At 27.3% G+C, this 16670-nt stretch overlaps 1 pseudogene; it reads right to left on the reverse strand.

Annotated features, from left to right (window-relative positions):
* Positions 1–1884: 1884 nt before the first annotated feature.
* Positions 1885–3645, reverse strand: LOC118032533 (UDP-glycosyltransferase 75C1-like; annotated as a pseudogene).
* Positions 3646–16670: the final 13025 nt, after the last annotated feature.

Genomic DNA, 16670 nt, shown 5'->3' on the forward strand with positions numbered 1-16670 from the left:
TTGTTTTATGTTTTAGCTTTGTGTAATGCATATAGAAATGATTGGATAAAAGTTTCTGGTGAATCTGAGCTAAGATAAAGATCGTTTGCAATTAGTCAAACCAATCCGGTTGTTATTCCTCCCTAACACCTTCCATTTTTTAAACAAAAGTTGCTTTGACTGCCCTTTTTTTTATTTCTTCAGTTGGCCATTTTCACTTGCAAACCCGCGGCGTAGCGCCGGCAGAGCATCTAGTTTATAACTATTTCATGTTTTGTTTTTGAGTTTGAGTTTTTGTGATGCACAGATATCCTGTTTGAGGATGTTATTACTTGGCATTAATAGTGGAGTGAGTTTTTTTTGTTTTTTTTTTTCAAGTTAGCATAGCGCCCAAACTTGGAAATATCATATTTGAGTTTGTTGCATCGCATTATGGACGCAGAAGAAAATATTTCACTTGTCACATGACTCACATCATCACCATAACCCGCTTCTTCAACAATGGCAGCCTTGACGCTGCTTCCGCGAGCCTTAATTTAAATTTCAACGGTTACGGCAACAATGACGCCATGCAGATGAAAATATGATGGCCAGTAGTAAGAGCTTGGGACTAAGAGGTTTGTTTTTTTTATGGTCTTAGGTTCGAGTTCTAGATTGCTCATATAATAGCCACTGGAGGCTTACATGGTCGTTAACTTTAGGGCCCGTGGGATTAGTCGAAGTGCGCGCAAACTAGTCCGGACACCTACATTAAACTTAAAAAAAAAAAAAGATGAAAATAAATATCCAAGTTTATTTGTCGGCCTTTCACGTCGTTTAATTTTTCTTCTTATTATTAATCTATAACGTCCCTGGTCCATTATGTTGTGCTGCGCTTGACAAGTCCTTGCCTTCTCTCTCACCAATTCTCACCAAAACCCAGTCCATGCGTCACTCAATTAAAAAGATCAATGCCTTGTAATAAAAATCTTTATGTTCGTTTTTGGTTTGGTTTTGTATTAAAAAGGATGGGAAATTTCAGACAATTAATAGTAAAATCCCTCAATTGATTTTTGTTTTCTTTTGTGATCAAACGTTGGTGATCTCAACTAGCTAGGAAAGGGATTTTGGGGGGTTGCGTGGCATGATGAAAAGAATAGCCGAATAGGGTTTGCTTGTGTTAAAACCTTCAATAATATCTACGTTCAATTAAAAGCCTGGAAAAACACTTTAATTCCATTTAATTTGTTTTCAAAATGCTAAATTTTAATTCGACAAACTAAATTGTAGTCTTTTATTAAAAAAAAAAAAAAAAACCCTCTCATATCTCTTATGGTTTTAACATTACTTTCTTATAATATTTCAGAAATACTTGGGTTTAAATAATAAAAAACTTGTTTCTCATATTTCTCATGGTTTTAATATATTTTCGTATAGAATCTTAAAATATTAATTTACTTTCTATTCATTTAGGATTTTATTTATTTTTAATCACAATCATACATGCATTTAGTTCATTCTACTTCCGCCAGCATGTCGACATTGGTAGGATGAGTTCGTTTCAAATTTCTCTTTCGCCTTGGTGGATTTAGAGATTTTTTCGTCGCCTTTATGCTTTTAAATGTTTTTTATTTTTCAAACTTTAGCATTTTTAAACTCATTTACTAAATTTGGGTAATTAATCTTATTTAAAACAGATCATACAAGCCTTTTAGAATAATACGTGAGGGAAGAGAAGGAATGAAATTTGCAGTTGATCTGGGGAACGGCATTGGGAAGGTAGCATCAAGCAGGCAAGCTAGGGACTTGATTAATTACAAAATGAACACGTATGCCTCATTTTCTAGTCAAAGTACAGAAAGATTTTATTATTAATAATAAAAAATAAGAACTTGTTTTACATGAAGAAATTTAAAGATTTTACTTACATGATAAAGGAAATAACTTCAAAGGGTTTAATCCCACCTCGGTTGGTTTCTAGATTAGATTATTCATTACAGCAAAATATCAGAAAATAAAATATTAATAAATTATTTTTTAATTTAATTTTTATGATATAATTTTATTATTTTTCAATTTATTTTTTATTACATTATCAAACATCAAAAAATATTTTATTTTTTTAAAATTTACTTTTCAAAAAAAAAATAACTTCTAACAAACAAATAGACCAAATCTTATATTTCTGACGACGTAGCTGCTCCTGCAATCTCGTCGACAAAAGCCTTCAGATTATTGTAAGAAGAGCCACCTTCTTTAGTACTTTGTCTTGCCAATTCCTTCCATTTCTTGGCATTCTTTCTCATCTCTTTTCCTCGTTCTCCACCTCCCATGACCACCTCCAAGCATCTCTCTATCTCCTCGCCTTCAACTACCCCTTCTTTGTTGGAACTCGTGACTCTCACCCCCGTCTTCCATACATCTTCAACCATCTTAGCATTCGTCAATTGGTCAGTCCACTGTGGAAAAGCCACCATTGGCACCCCGGAAGCCAAGCTCTCAAAAGTTGAGTTCCACCCGCAATGTGTCACGAAACAGCCTATTGATGGATGTGACAAAACCTCCACTTGAGAACACCACGGCACTATCTTTCCTTGCTTTTCAAGCTCTTCCTTGCAGCTCAGCTTATCTTCCTCTTTCTCCTCTCCCCTATCTGCTCTTATGACCCACAAAAATGGACGGCCAGTTTCTAGCAAGGCACGAGCCATTTCCTCCTTTTGTGGCTTTGACAGAGCGGATATGCTTCCAAACGCTATATAAATCACAGAGGATTCAGGCTTCGAGTTAAGCCATTCTATGTGGTCCTTTGAGCCTTGAAAAAGATCACACCAAAAGAAGTGTCCGTTGAATCTTCTCCATCCAGAAAGGCTGATGGAATCAGAGGGCCAACACCAACCAACTTAAACTTGCCTATTGAATTCAAAGCCTCACACTCTAATGCATCAAATGTGTTGACAAGAACTTTTGGGTTGGTTTCTTCATCAAGGACTTCTATATGCTCTCTATTTACCGGGATTGCGAAAGCATGTGTATTTCTAGGATTGAAAAATGAGGGTAAGTCGCGGCCGCCAAGAGGAGGCAAACCGGGTAATTTCAGCGAAAACGTTGGATCATTGATATTCTCCCTGATAGTATCACCATAGCCGTTGAAGTAGTAGTAGAAGATGTCTAAAAGAGCAGGAGATTGGTTCCACAGAAGCGTTGAAGGGAGGTTTAGTTCACGTGCCACCTTCGCCACCCATGGTATGAGATTGGAGTAAACCACACACGTAAATGGCCGGCCATTCTTGGAACTCGCCGCAATAAGTTCAGCCAGAGATTTTGAGCCTACTAGCCTGAGCTCGGTGAAGTAGTGGTCGATATCATCACTGGGTCTGAACCCATGTTCGGAACCATCTTCAAAGGCAGCAAAAGATAAGCCTTTAGGATAAGTTCCGGTTTTGGACATCCGACGTTCGGCACCCATGCTTGTAGAAAAGGTGACGTGTGCACCAATGGCTACTAAACGTTTGGCAAATTGAAGGGCTGGATTTATGTGACCTTGAGCCGGGAATGTGACAAGGAGGATGTGAGGCTGTACTCCCATCTTAATTGCTGGAAGTGTAGGGGAAAAGAAGTATGTTAGTTGGATTGATTGATTTTTGTTGCTGAAATAGATAGAGTGTGGGATTTTGTGAGTACTTGAAGGTGTGGGAGAATGGTTTTATACCCAATAATTGGCACAGAACTTACGCAAGTGATGACGATTTCACGATGACGATTTGCATGGATAAATAGAGATGACGATTGTCAAACGCGTGTTTGGTAATGTTCACACGGAATACGTGAGCAAGGCCTCCCTAAAAATGTCGAAATTGACAACTCAATTTTTGTTTTCTTACACAAATTGAGAAGGAAAAAAAGAGTAGTGAGAAAAGGCAAATCATAAATGTCTTCTGTATAGAGGAAAATAAGAACCAAACTTTCTGTATATAATTAATTAGCAGGTCATATTTTTACGAAGAATTGTTTCTGTACAATGTGCAGAAATTAAATATATGAACCCAACTAACCATATATATATATAATTTATTAATTAGTAATTTAATAGTTTAATTATTAGTAGTCAATTTCTTCTTTTCTTTGCTGGGGATCCTTAATTTTGTGTCTCCTTCAGTCAAGTTTTATCTTTTGAAATGTAATTATATATTGAATTTAAGTTAAATGCATATAATTAAGTAGATGATAAAAATGACTACTTAATTTTTTATTATTTTATTTTTTCTATCTAAATAATATTTAAATTCAAAGTGAACTGTGAGATCTGAAACCTAGTATGTTTTTTTTAGAAACAGTAGAAAATTAATATACACACACACACACACACACACACACACACATATAAGAAAAGATGGATTATGTCATAAAAAAATCGAACTAATTACCATATATATATAAATAAAACAACCTACCCTTTTTACCATTCTTGATAGTTTACTGTTTCTCATTCACATTCGAAGTATCAGAAAGAAAAGTAGACAAGGAGTCAAAGAGAGGGGTGGATTATCTAGTGCCACGGGAACAATCACTATTAATTCCTTCTCCTGATCTCAAGTTTATAACCGTCTGATCTTCCCCATTAGGAACAAAGAGTCAGTTGTTGCTTTTTTCCCTCTCCGATGCCTTATTGGTCATGAAAGACTTCAAAATACGTAGTCATTTCATGATCCAACAGCAACTTAAAATGTTAATTCTTCTGGTTTGTTCATCTGTCATTTCTTGAGGTTTCTCGTGCAAATGATGTATTTGCTCACCCACCTTTTTTTTTCCATGTTCCTCCAAGGTTTTGACCCTACAATAGTGGCCATAGTTTTGCTTCTTCTTTTTTTTGTATTTGATGATTGAATGATTTTTTTTACAAAAAAAAAAAAAATGAATTTGCAAGCATGTTTTTTTAAAATGAATATTAAAAAAAATTGATAATAAAAATATTTAATTCAACAACTAACAAATAAAAAAACACGAGTTAACCAAAATTAACTTACCAAACCTGCAATTTAGATTATATATCATTTTAGATTTAAAAACAATCATTCCCCAAAATTAATATTTTTCATTCAATTATATGTCAATAGGGTATAAGAGACATTTTTTATATCAAACAACAATTTTATTAAAAAATAAAATAGAGGATGTGTGTGGAATTAAAATTAAAAAATAAATAGCTCTAATTTTGTTAAAGTTTGATGCCAAAATGAGGGTTTCTTTTTAATCATGTATTTTTTTTATTTTAAGGGGTTAAAATACATTAAATTAAAAATTAAATAAATAACAAACAGGCTACGTATGTGGACCTATCTACGTGTCTAGCCTATAATTAAAAAAATCTAGCTTGTGCACAAGGCTTATGAAAGAGGCATGGCTCACAAGCCAAATCTCTCTCTTTTCTTTTTTTTTTTTCTTTTTTTTGCAATAGTAAATAGTGTATAATGCATCACCCCCCCTTCAATTTTTTTTTTTAAAAAAATATAGATGACCTTGTCATATGCCTAAAATTTGGGTAACAAATGTTGTCAAAAAAATACAGTCCTATGTATTTTTGTTAAATAATTCAATTGTCAACCTTTTTTGACCCAATACATCTAAAACAATACTCTAGATATCTAGATAAACTCACTAATGGCCTCAAAAAAGTAACAAGAAATCAACTCAGAAAAAAAATTTCTTTTTATGCAATTTGAAGGCGAAAAATTACATAAATGGAGGTCCTCTCACAAAATGAAACTCGTTGACATTAAAATCAACTATTTTGGTTGTAGAAATTGACTCTAACAATGATTATCTCTTTCAATTCCAAAAACCCAACAACTTTTTCTCTCTTCTCTTTAATTAGGGGTTGAAAAATAAAAAATAAAAAAAATTCCAGACTAAAATTGATTTTTGTCTAATTTCAAAAATTAATGGGTTCTAATATTTATAATTCAAAAGGTATAAGGATATAGTAAATATTTTGCCAAAAGTTCGAAAAAGACAATCATCTCCTCTGTTTTTTCCACTTTGATCCCCTGACTTTTAATCTTACACTTTCCTAACAAATCAACATGAATTGGCCTTCAATTTGATTATAAAAAGATGAAAAAAAAACTTTTAGGATGAAAAAAAATATATATTGTGAAAGTCCACAGTATAATGAGTTTGGTTTCCACTGGTATGGGCTACAATGATTTACTCACGCTATTTATTGTTTTCTATTGCAAGGCTTATATTTTTCTTTCGATCTTTCATTCTTCCTTTTTTCAATTTTTTTCTACCACAAAATATACATCTTTTGCTATGTATATATTTGGAGGGATCCGATGCAATTATTTGATAGGTGTTGCAAATTTATTTGTTTTTTCTTTTTATTAAGAGAAAATCTAAAAGAGATGGTGAAATATCGTATGTCAATTTATACAAAACTGGAGATTGCAATAATGTTTTATATTTATTTGTTTTGGTCTTTAAAGTTAATTATTTTGCGGTCATTTAACTTCTTTTTTTTCAATTATGTCCTTTCACATATTATGCTCACTGGAAATTAAATTTGATAATTTATTTTGATTTTTTTCTTATGAAATTAGCGCAATGTAAAAAAAAAAAAAAAAAAACTCATGATATTGGATGGATGCTCAGTTTTGCAAAAGAATATTTGATTTTATTTCTTGGAAAAAAATAAAAAAACAGGACCAAAATTTATAATGAGGAAAACATACAACGTTTTTTAATTGTTCATGAGGCTCAAATTTAGAAAATTTGGTTTGCAAAGTTTTTTTAATGTCATTTGTTGTCCTTTTAGTTTGAAACTTTTATCCTTTTTTCCAAAACTTTATTTATTCACATTTCAATTCTCGAGAGTTTTAGAGGGGAGAAAAAAAATTGTTGGAAAATGATGAGGAAGAGATAAAGCAATTGGCAGGCAGATTCCATGAATAAAAAATGCCAATTTTATATGTCGATATGTTCGTATTAACAAAAGGAGTGTCAATGAGGTATTTTTTTAGCTTCTATGTTAATGAAAAAGGAAAAATTGAGGTATTTTTTTAGCTAGCATGATGATGTAAAAAGAAGATTGGGTTGAGAGTTTTTTTTCCGTATTGATTTTGTATTTTAAAACCAATTTAGAGGTGCTTGATTTTAGAAATTAGTTGATTAAGATTCTAAAAGTGTTTATTAAGTGTTTTTAGGTAAATATAGATTTAAAAATAATTTTTTTTTGCACAAAAAATCTCATTTATTGTTTCTTTCAATCACAAACAAATTTTTTTTCATATAAAAAAAAAACTTGTTTTTGAAGCTCATGATAGGTTTCTATTGATAAAAAAAAATATATACTTACAATTAAAAAATAAGCTCTTGTTAAAACAATAAAGTGATAAATTAATGAGTAAAATGGAATCTAGATTGAAGAGTTAAATCTCTCATCAATAATTTTATTCATTGACTTTCAAGTAAATATTTATTTTATAAATGTTTAATTAATTAAAAAAATAGATTTTAAAAATTAATGTTATTAAATCCAGTCAAGATTATGATCTACATCACGGCTTAACTTGGTTCAACCTAGGCCAATGAAGAACGTTGTCATTTCAATAAATTTTTATACAAAAATTGAATTGACGTTGTTTTTTATTTTATTAAAATGGGTTGTGGTCAAGTCTATCAAGCCACGAGTTCATTAGCCAAGTTGGCCTAGTCACACTAGGTCAACTCCTACCCGATTTACTTTAATATCCAACCTGACTTAGATATTAGTTTGATGGATTACAATATTTACAATTTCATCAATGGTGCAGCTAAAATACTCAAATCTTTAAAAAGTCTTTTATAAAAACTAGATAAACCATGAAAATTTCTTACCATCTTAAGTGTAGAACATTCTTGAATATCCTTGATTTTTGTCTCATGCATCTCAATCTATTTTGCATGAACAACATAACCTAAGAACATAATTGTTTCCGTATAAAAATCACATTTTTTTAGATTAGCATATAATAATTTCTTTCCAGGTATTTCAAGAACCCGCCTTAAAGGATTAATGTGTTCATATAATCCTTTGATATAAATCAAGATATCACCAAAATTAAAATCCAATATTTTTCTCTCAAAATCCATCTTAACCCATTTATTTTGAAGAAATCCATTAATTGCCTCCTTGAACATCATTGCTCTAGGTCTTGTGAATAAATCCAATCGGACCTCTAGTGAATCTATTGGTGTTAAAGTTAGGGTCGCATCAAACTTCATGTTCTTTTTTTTTTTTCAAAATAGTCAAAAGACTAAATTTTTGTTAAAAGAAAAAAAAATACTAAACATGTTATCGAGGTCTTTTTTGTTATTTTATAAAAAAAAATTTTTTTTAATTATTATTTCCAATTTAAATTTGAGCAAGGGCAAATCATTCTTCTAAAACAAATAATAAATAATATAAGAAAGAAAAGGTGTGTGTTAGGCATGCGCCACTAAGCAGACAATGTCCATGCTTTTTAGACATCATATTCACCGACGTTCATAGACAAAAATGACTAATTGTTATGTCTACTAAAACATCATATGGTGATGTAGTCAACGAGGTGGAGTGTGTAGTTCAATCTACGATGGTTCAGTAGCGATGAACTTTTTTCTCCTCCTCTTTTCTTTCTCTTGATATCAGGATTCGTTTTTGACATTTCAAAATTCAATTATATTTTTTATTTTGTATTTATTTTAATGTTGGCACTTATTTTTTTAATTGCTATTTGTGTTGGTTTTTTGAATATTTTTTTTCAATTTTGTCCCATAGTATTTTATTTCATTTAATTTTTATATTTAATTTAGTCTTTGTTCTTTTAATTGCTCTTTTTAATCATTTTCTTAATTTTTTTTTCTAGTTTACCCACCAACATTTTTTTTTTCATTTTTTTTAATCCAATTTTAATCCCATTCTTTTGATTGCTAAATTTTTATTATTTTCTTAATTTATCTTGTTTTTCAATTTAGTCTCTTAATATTTTCTTTCATTTAGTTTTTCTACCATATTTGGTCATCATTGTTTAGTCTTTATTCTTTTAATTGCTTTTTTTTTTATCATTTTCTTGATTTTTTTTTCTATTTTACCCATCAACATTTTTTCTCATTTTTTTTATCCAATTTTAGTCCTCATTCTTTTGATTGCTAAATTTTTATTATTTTCTTAATTTATCTTTTTTTCAATTTAGTCTCTAAATATTTTCTTTCATTTAGTTTTTCTACCATATTTAGTCATCATTATTTTGATTGTTATTTTATTTTGTTTTTTAGTTTTTTATGATTGTTAATTTTAAGTCATTATTTTTCATGTTTGTCTTTTATGGGTTAATCTTGCTCTTATGACCCGGATCACTAATCTTTTTATATCCTTTTTTACAAAGTGATTTTTTTTTTAATTTTATTATTCAATATTAGGTTATTAGGCCTTGAGTTTTGTGATTTGTTCCTTTTTTTTTTTGTAGGATTATTCTAATCTCATATCCTAGTTAGCTGGTTAGTCAAATTAACCTAGGTTGACTAAGGTTTTTTTTTCTTATTTTTTTAATTGAATTTTTTGAACTTTAATCCCTGGTATAAATTATTGGCCTTTGAGCTTTGTGATTTTTTTTCTTTCATTTTTTTAGTGTTATCCCGAGTTTGCTTTAGTCAAGTTAACCCAAGTAGACTTGAGTTAATTTTTTACAATGTTTTTTTATTGATTGAACTTCAATCATTTTCCTATATCCTTTTTTATTTTTTATTTTTTTTATTCTAGTCTCACTTCATGTGTAGCGGATTAGTCAAGTTAATTTAGGTTGACTTGGATTTTTTTCTTTGATGTTTTTTTTAAATTGATCTATTTTTTTTAAAAAATTTCATCATTTAATATTAGAATATTTAATCTTAAATCTTATGATTTTTTTTCTTATATTAATCAAATTATTTTGTGATGATTCATGTTATCATCACTTTAATATCCTCTTATTAAAAAAAAAAAAAAAAAAAAAAATCTGAATCCTACCGCTGTAAATAATACCTTTCTAGTTTATAACTATTCCATGTTCTCTTTTTGAGTTTGAGTTTTGGTGATACAAGATTTTCTGTTCAAGTTTGTTGTTCCTTGGCATTAATAATGGATTTTTATTATTTGTTTTCAAGTTAGTGTATTGGCAAGGAGAACATACTCGAGTTTGAAGCAACATCAATATCTTGTAATAAAAAAAAAATTTAATTTTAAGGGTATAATTTAACTAATAATATTCTAGATTTGTTTTATTAAAATCACTAATTTAAATTTTTTAAACCTCAAAATTACTAAAAATTTACATTATTATTAATTTTATAATTCATAAAATTAATTGAGATCTACGGAAAATAATTTAATAACCCACATTAATAAAATCAAAATTTACTTCTCACATCGATTAATTACGGCATTGACGCTGCCTCAACAAGCTAAAATTTCAAAGATTACGGCGACAACAACGACGCAATGCAAAGATGAAAATAAATATCCAAATCTGGTCTTCCCATAGCTATATATTTATGCAATAAAGGTAGTTTGCATGTCTGACCATGCAATAATAATAATAATAATAGGGATTATGCAGATTATGTTACAATTTAATTGAATATATTTTCTAATCCAACCAGTTGAAAACTTTTTTTCCAACAAATATTTGTTTATCTTTGAATTGTGTTATTATTGGTGCTGAGCTGTGCAGTGTCGATAACGTAATTGTAGTTGCGGTAGTGATGTAGACAATTCAAATGTGTTATTTTTTAAAATAACTTTTTATTAAACTATTTCTCAAAAAAATAGTCTTTTATTGAAAAAAAATCATTTCATACTTCTTATGGTTTTAGTATTGTTTTCTTCCAATGTTTCTGAAATATTTAATATTTGATATTAAATATTAAATATTAAATATTAAAAAACTTGTTCTCGTATTTCTTATGGTTTTGATATATTTTTGTACAGATTTCTCGAAACATTAATTTAGTATCAATCATTCAGAATTTTATTTATTTTTAATGACAATCATTCATGTAGTATCATGAACCTTTCATTTTCATTGAGAGAGAGAGAAGGATACACTTAAATTGATGATACAATGGTCAATTAAACGTGCTTTCATGTAGAGGATAGCGTGATCAAATTGGTGAAGTACAAATAATGACAACTCGACCTAATCTACATATAGATTTTTTTTCCTTATTAAATGAAGTGACATCTATTATAAAAATAAAATAAAATTATGAAATACATATCTTACCACGTTTAATGGGATAATTATAATTATAAGATTTACCAATAATAAAAATTCAAAAGTGAACAGTCATTTAATAAAGAAATCAAGTATCTCAAACATTATCTTTTACATTTTAATTCTTTGCACGAGCCTCATTCTTACAAGGCTCTATCTTTCCTTATAGAATCTCTAAATTTGAGGCTTTAATTGTTTGAAAATATAGTTATAATTATTTTTTAAAGTGTTTTTATTTAAAAATATATTAAAATAATATTTTTTTTATTTTTAAAAATTATTTTTGATTTTGACGTATTAAAATAATTTAAAAATATAAAAAAATATATTAATTTAAAGTAAAAAAAATATTTTTTTAAAAAAATATTTTAAAATGCAAAAACAAACCACACGGCTCCTATTCTTATTATCTTATCTAAATATTATAAAATAATTTTTTTTTTTGGAAAGATATGAAAAATATCTTGATAAAGCAAATTATTTTATGAGAAACAAATGGAACCGAAGGTGACAGAAAGAGAGATTTACAAGAAACATGAGATTCTTTAAGAAGGATAAAAGAGCTGGATGCCCAAGACGTGTGTATTATATAATATTTGATTTTGATACTTATCATCTTTGTTTTTGTATTTCAAAAACATATTTAAAAAAATGAAAATTTTCTCTTTTTTTATTTTAAATTATTTTTTTATATTTTCAAATTATTTTGATATTTTATATCAAAAATAATTTTTAAAAAATAAAAAATATTATTTTAATATATTTTTAAAATAAAAAAATATTTATAAAAACAACCACAAATATACTTACATGTATTTTCATACTTATCATAATTGGATAGTTGATTCTACACACGTTGACATTTGAAACAGACACGTCGGCACGTTGAAACTAGTAAATCATAAATGTTTTATGTATAGAGGAAAACAACAGCCCATCTTTCCGTGTATAATTTAATATAATTAATTGGCAGGTTATATTTTTAGGAAATATTGTTTAAGTACAGAGAAGATATGTACCTAACTTACCATATATAATTCATGTGATTTATTAGTAATTTAATAGTTTATTAGTAGTCAATTTCTTCTTTTCTTTGTCGAGGGTCCTTAGTGTTTCCTTCGGTCATGTTTTATCCTTCAGAATGTAATTATTGAATTCAAATTAGTTAGATATGATTAAGTAGTGATAAAAATGACAGATTATTTTATTATTATTTTCGTTTTCCTATCTAAATCATTAAATTCAAAATTGATTGTGAAATCTGAAATATGACTGATAAGTTTTTTTAGAAACAGGACAAAATTCAAATATATTTTTAAGATAGGATTGATTATGTCATAAAGAAGAATCTAACTTACCACATATATAATTAATTCATAGGATGATTTAATAAATCAGTAGTTTTAGATATTTTTGGGTTAGTTTGTATGTTCTTTCTCAAATAATTTCAAGAACGTGCTCTACATATTGTTAAGTGCATTCAGAAAATCAAGAAAATAACTATTTGTTTTTAACTGACTAATTTTAATAATGTTAAAGAAAACTCTATAATTCTCTTCCCTCAGCGCACACACCCAACAAGTAAATAATGTGAGGTGCTTGTCTAATTCCAGTGTTGTCTCAACAAATTTAGTTCTGGTTTGGTATTATGGTATAATTATGTTTTTTTTATTAATTTTTTATTTTTAAATTATTTTTTTGAAAATTTTTTATTATTTTAATGTACTGATAATAAAAATAAATTTTAAAAAATAAAAAAATATATTTTTTAATATATTTTTAAACAATAAATACTTTAAAAAATAACTCTTGTCATTAACAAACCCTTTGCTGCTACTTTATTGATTGAAGAAATAGTCCAGATTTTCAGTTTTGCACATGGTTTTAGACAATCATTTAATTTAATTTATTACTTAACTACTACAGCAGAGGTGGCCAAAGCTTAAGAGCATGTTTGGCAGTATGGTAGTAATTGTTTTTCAAATAATTTTTCATGTCGAAATACATGCCAATGATTTTTTTATTTTTTAAAAATTATTTTTGATATCAGCACATAAAAACAATTCAAAAAGTATAAACCACACTCAATTTTAACAAAAAATAAAAAAAAAAATAAAATTTTTGAGAACGTAAGTTGAAACGTGTTCCCAAACTGCCTCTAAGAGCTATTTAGATCATGATCCAAAACATCTACTTAACATAAAGCCCCCTCCAATAAATAAAGTGTATTTATTAATTATACTATAGGAAATGAATATTGTCATTATAAAAACTATCCTACACCTCACTTATAAGATATACATCAAAAATAAATAAATAAATTTAAATATTTTAAAGGGTCTTATTTATAATTTTATAATTTTATCCAAAACTCCATTCATCTTAAATGAGCTCTGCCACTGCAAGATATAAAATTCAACCCGAATGTTAAAATATTTTCTTTGGTACTGCCTAACCTTTATTTATTTATTATTATTAATTATAATGCTGGATGCGAAGACCTCTAATATTATACAAATAGCACCATCAAGTGCAAAAGTAATTGAAATTGGCTATATAAACAAATAAATAGATATATTCAAAAAAATATCTGGCTGTATGCTAAAAGGTCGTAAAGGTGTTATCACATCTGCCACTGTATTTAGAAAAAAATAAGTTTTGTTAGGTATCATTAAGAAATTAACCAATTTTTTTATTATTATTTATAAACTAATCCCTTAAAATTATAGATGTTTTTAAATGAAAGTTGATATGTTGTGGATTGAGAAAATATGTAATTATAGTGCATATCTCTGGATTAGATAAGGTTAATTTTAAGATAAGTTTGCAGAGGAGTGTTTCCACACTACTAGAAAAAGTCTATTATCCTCGTGATTGTTGAAATTAGTTTTATAAAATATATAATTGGTCTTTTAAGATTAAATTAAATATAAAATTTATTTATATTTGAAGTTAAAATCATGTTGGATTTTGTAACCTAACATATTTATTTTAATATAAAATATTAATATAATTTTAAAAATCAATTAAATACAAATAAAAAATTATACTAAAAAACCTTCCGAATAGTAAAAGTTTCAAACTCAAGATAGCTATTTAGAGTAGGTGGTAATTAGTGAGCTTGTAAGCTCATGAGTTTGGGTTTGAGTTTGATTAATAAAAAAATATATATTATTAAGTTTATATTTGTTTATTAATTTTTAATCTAGAAAATGTGTTATGAATGTGTTTATGATTTTTCTTGAATTATAAATAATTTTTAACTATGAATATTTATTATAATTAACAAATATTTATGAATTATGAATAATTAATATTTTCATTCCAAGTCTATTCTGAAATTTCTCCGAGTTTTTTTTTTTTTTTTTTGTTCTTTAGACTTGTTATTCTACTTATTCATTTTATTTTAGAGCTTAGATTTGATTTTTATATAAAAAAAAATTCTGTCTATATTTTCTTTAAGTTCATCAAATATTGTTTTGGAATTCTAGAAGATTTATTGAAGTTAGTTCCTTTACATTAAATGAAAAGTGAAAACTTTAAAAATAAAAAATTAATTGTTTATAACAATAAAAATTTGAAATTTAATATTTTTAAAGTACTTGAACAAATAAATACTTTAAACTAATTTTATTCAAGTATAATTTGTATACCTGTTTAGTTTGCTTTTGTATTTCTATATCTCTTGCAAATTTATATATTTGTTTAATAATTCTGAGATTATCATTTTTTTCACCTGTGAAATTTTTTCCATTGATAGTTTCCGATGAATCATCTCAAGAATATTTTTGTTGATGATTTTCTATGAAATTCATGGTGGAAAATAATTTGTAGGTGATTTCCAACTAAGAAATATTTGAAAGTGTGATAACGATTATTTTTTAAAATATTTTTTATTTGAAAAATTATCAAATTAATATTTATATTTATATTTATATTTTTTTAATAATTATTTTTTATATCGAGAAATCAAAACAATATAAAAATACTAAAATATTAATAAAAAAATAAAAATAAAATTTTTAAAAAATATATTTTTAAAATATAAAAACAAACATTATTTATTTCATGCAAAACACACACTCAACTAACAGTCATTGTCGGAAATTTTCAACTTAATGGGGAAAAAAAAAAGAACGCTAAACAAAATAGCAGCCCTTCCCCAAAAAAAGCAGCCTCTCTCTCAAACGTTTTTTCACACAACTCTCTGTCATTAATTAAAAAGCATGTTTATTTTTTTATTTTATAAATGTTTTTTTAAAATTAATTTTTTATTTGTTTTTTAAAATTAAATTTTTTATTTTTTTTTAAATTAAATTTTTTATATTTTTAAATTATTTTGATATGTTGACATCAAAAATAAATTTTAAAATATAATAATAAAATATTATTTTAATATATTTTTAAATAATAAATATTTTAAAAAACAATTACTGTTATATTTTCAAGCACACTTTGAATACCATAAATGTCACCAGTAGCAGTAGTGGCAGGCAACTTCCCCAACCCCCTCCACCCTGACTCCTTCTCAAATCTCCACTTTAAATTGACAGTTGTAGATTTTATTTCCACGTATTAAAATTTTGCAATTTTGGGTTTGGGTTAATTTTCATTAAAAAAATATATAACGTGTTTTTCATAAATAATATGTTTGTTCGGAGTCTCAATTTAAAGTTATGTTTGAAATTTCACCGTCTTAGGAACAAGTCAATTTATAATTTAAGGTTTGGAGTAAATTTGAAAGAAATTTTTTAGCATGTGTTTTTCATAAATAAAGAAAATTGGTTGAATTGTCTCAATTTAAAGTCTGGTTGGTAACTTCGGTGTCAAGAGATAATTATTTTGTAATTTAAGGTCTGGAGTTAATTTTGTGAAAATTGATTAGGATGTGTTTTTTATAGAATAAATTATTTTTTACGTTGAATTGAGCTAAATTTAAAGTTGAGTTATGAATTATTTTGTAACGGGAAGGAATATGCTTATTCAGCGAAGATGGGCTCGGAATATATTGACTTTCCTGTCGGTCAAACGATTAGGAGTTTTCTTGAAGTTACTGGCTTTGTCGCTTGAGTTAGCTCAAAAGACGTATACTCGTTAAAGCAGCATCTCAATGTTTTTATATGGCTTTTGTAATTGTGTTTTAAACGTGATTTTGTTAAATTTTATTTAAAATTATTTTTTATATTTTTAGATCATTTTAAAAAATAAACTGTAAACACAAGAGACAATAAACTAAAGCATGGAGAGGGAGCCAGGTGATCCAAATAGGAGAGCAGCTAAATTTGTGGTTAATTTGAAAAGGTTGTATTAGTTAATGTTTTTGATTATTCAATTTTTTTACCTTAATTTTGAAAAATTGTATTAGTTTGGTTTTAATTAGGATAAAATCTTGTAATTATTTTGTGATTTAATTTTGAAAATCTTTTAACCACGTGATGTATC

This window comes from Populus alba, chromosome 6, assembly GCF_005239225.2.
Source record: "Populus alba chromosome 6, ASM523922v2, whole genome shotgun sequence".
Taxonomy (NCBI): domain Eukaryota; kingdom Viridiplantae; phylum Streptophyta; class Magnoliopsida; order Malpighiales; family Salicaceae; genus Populus; species Populus alba.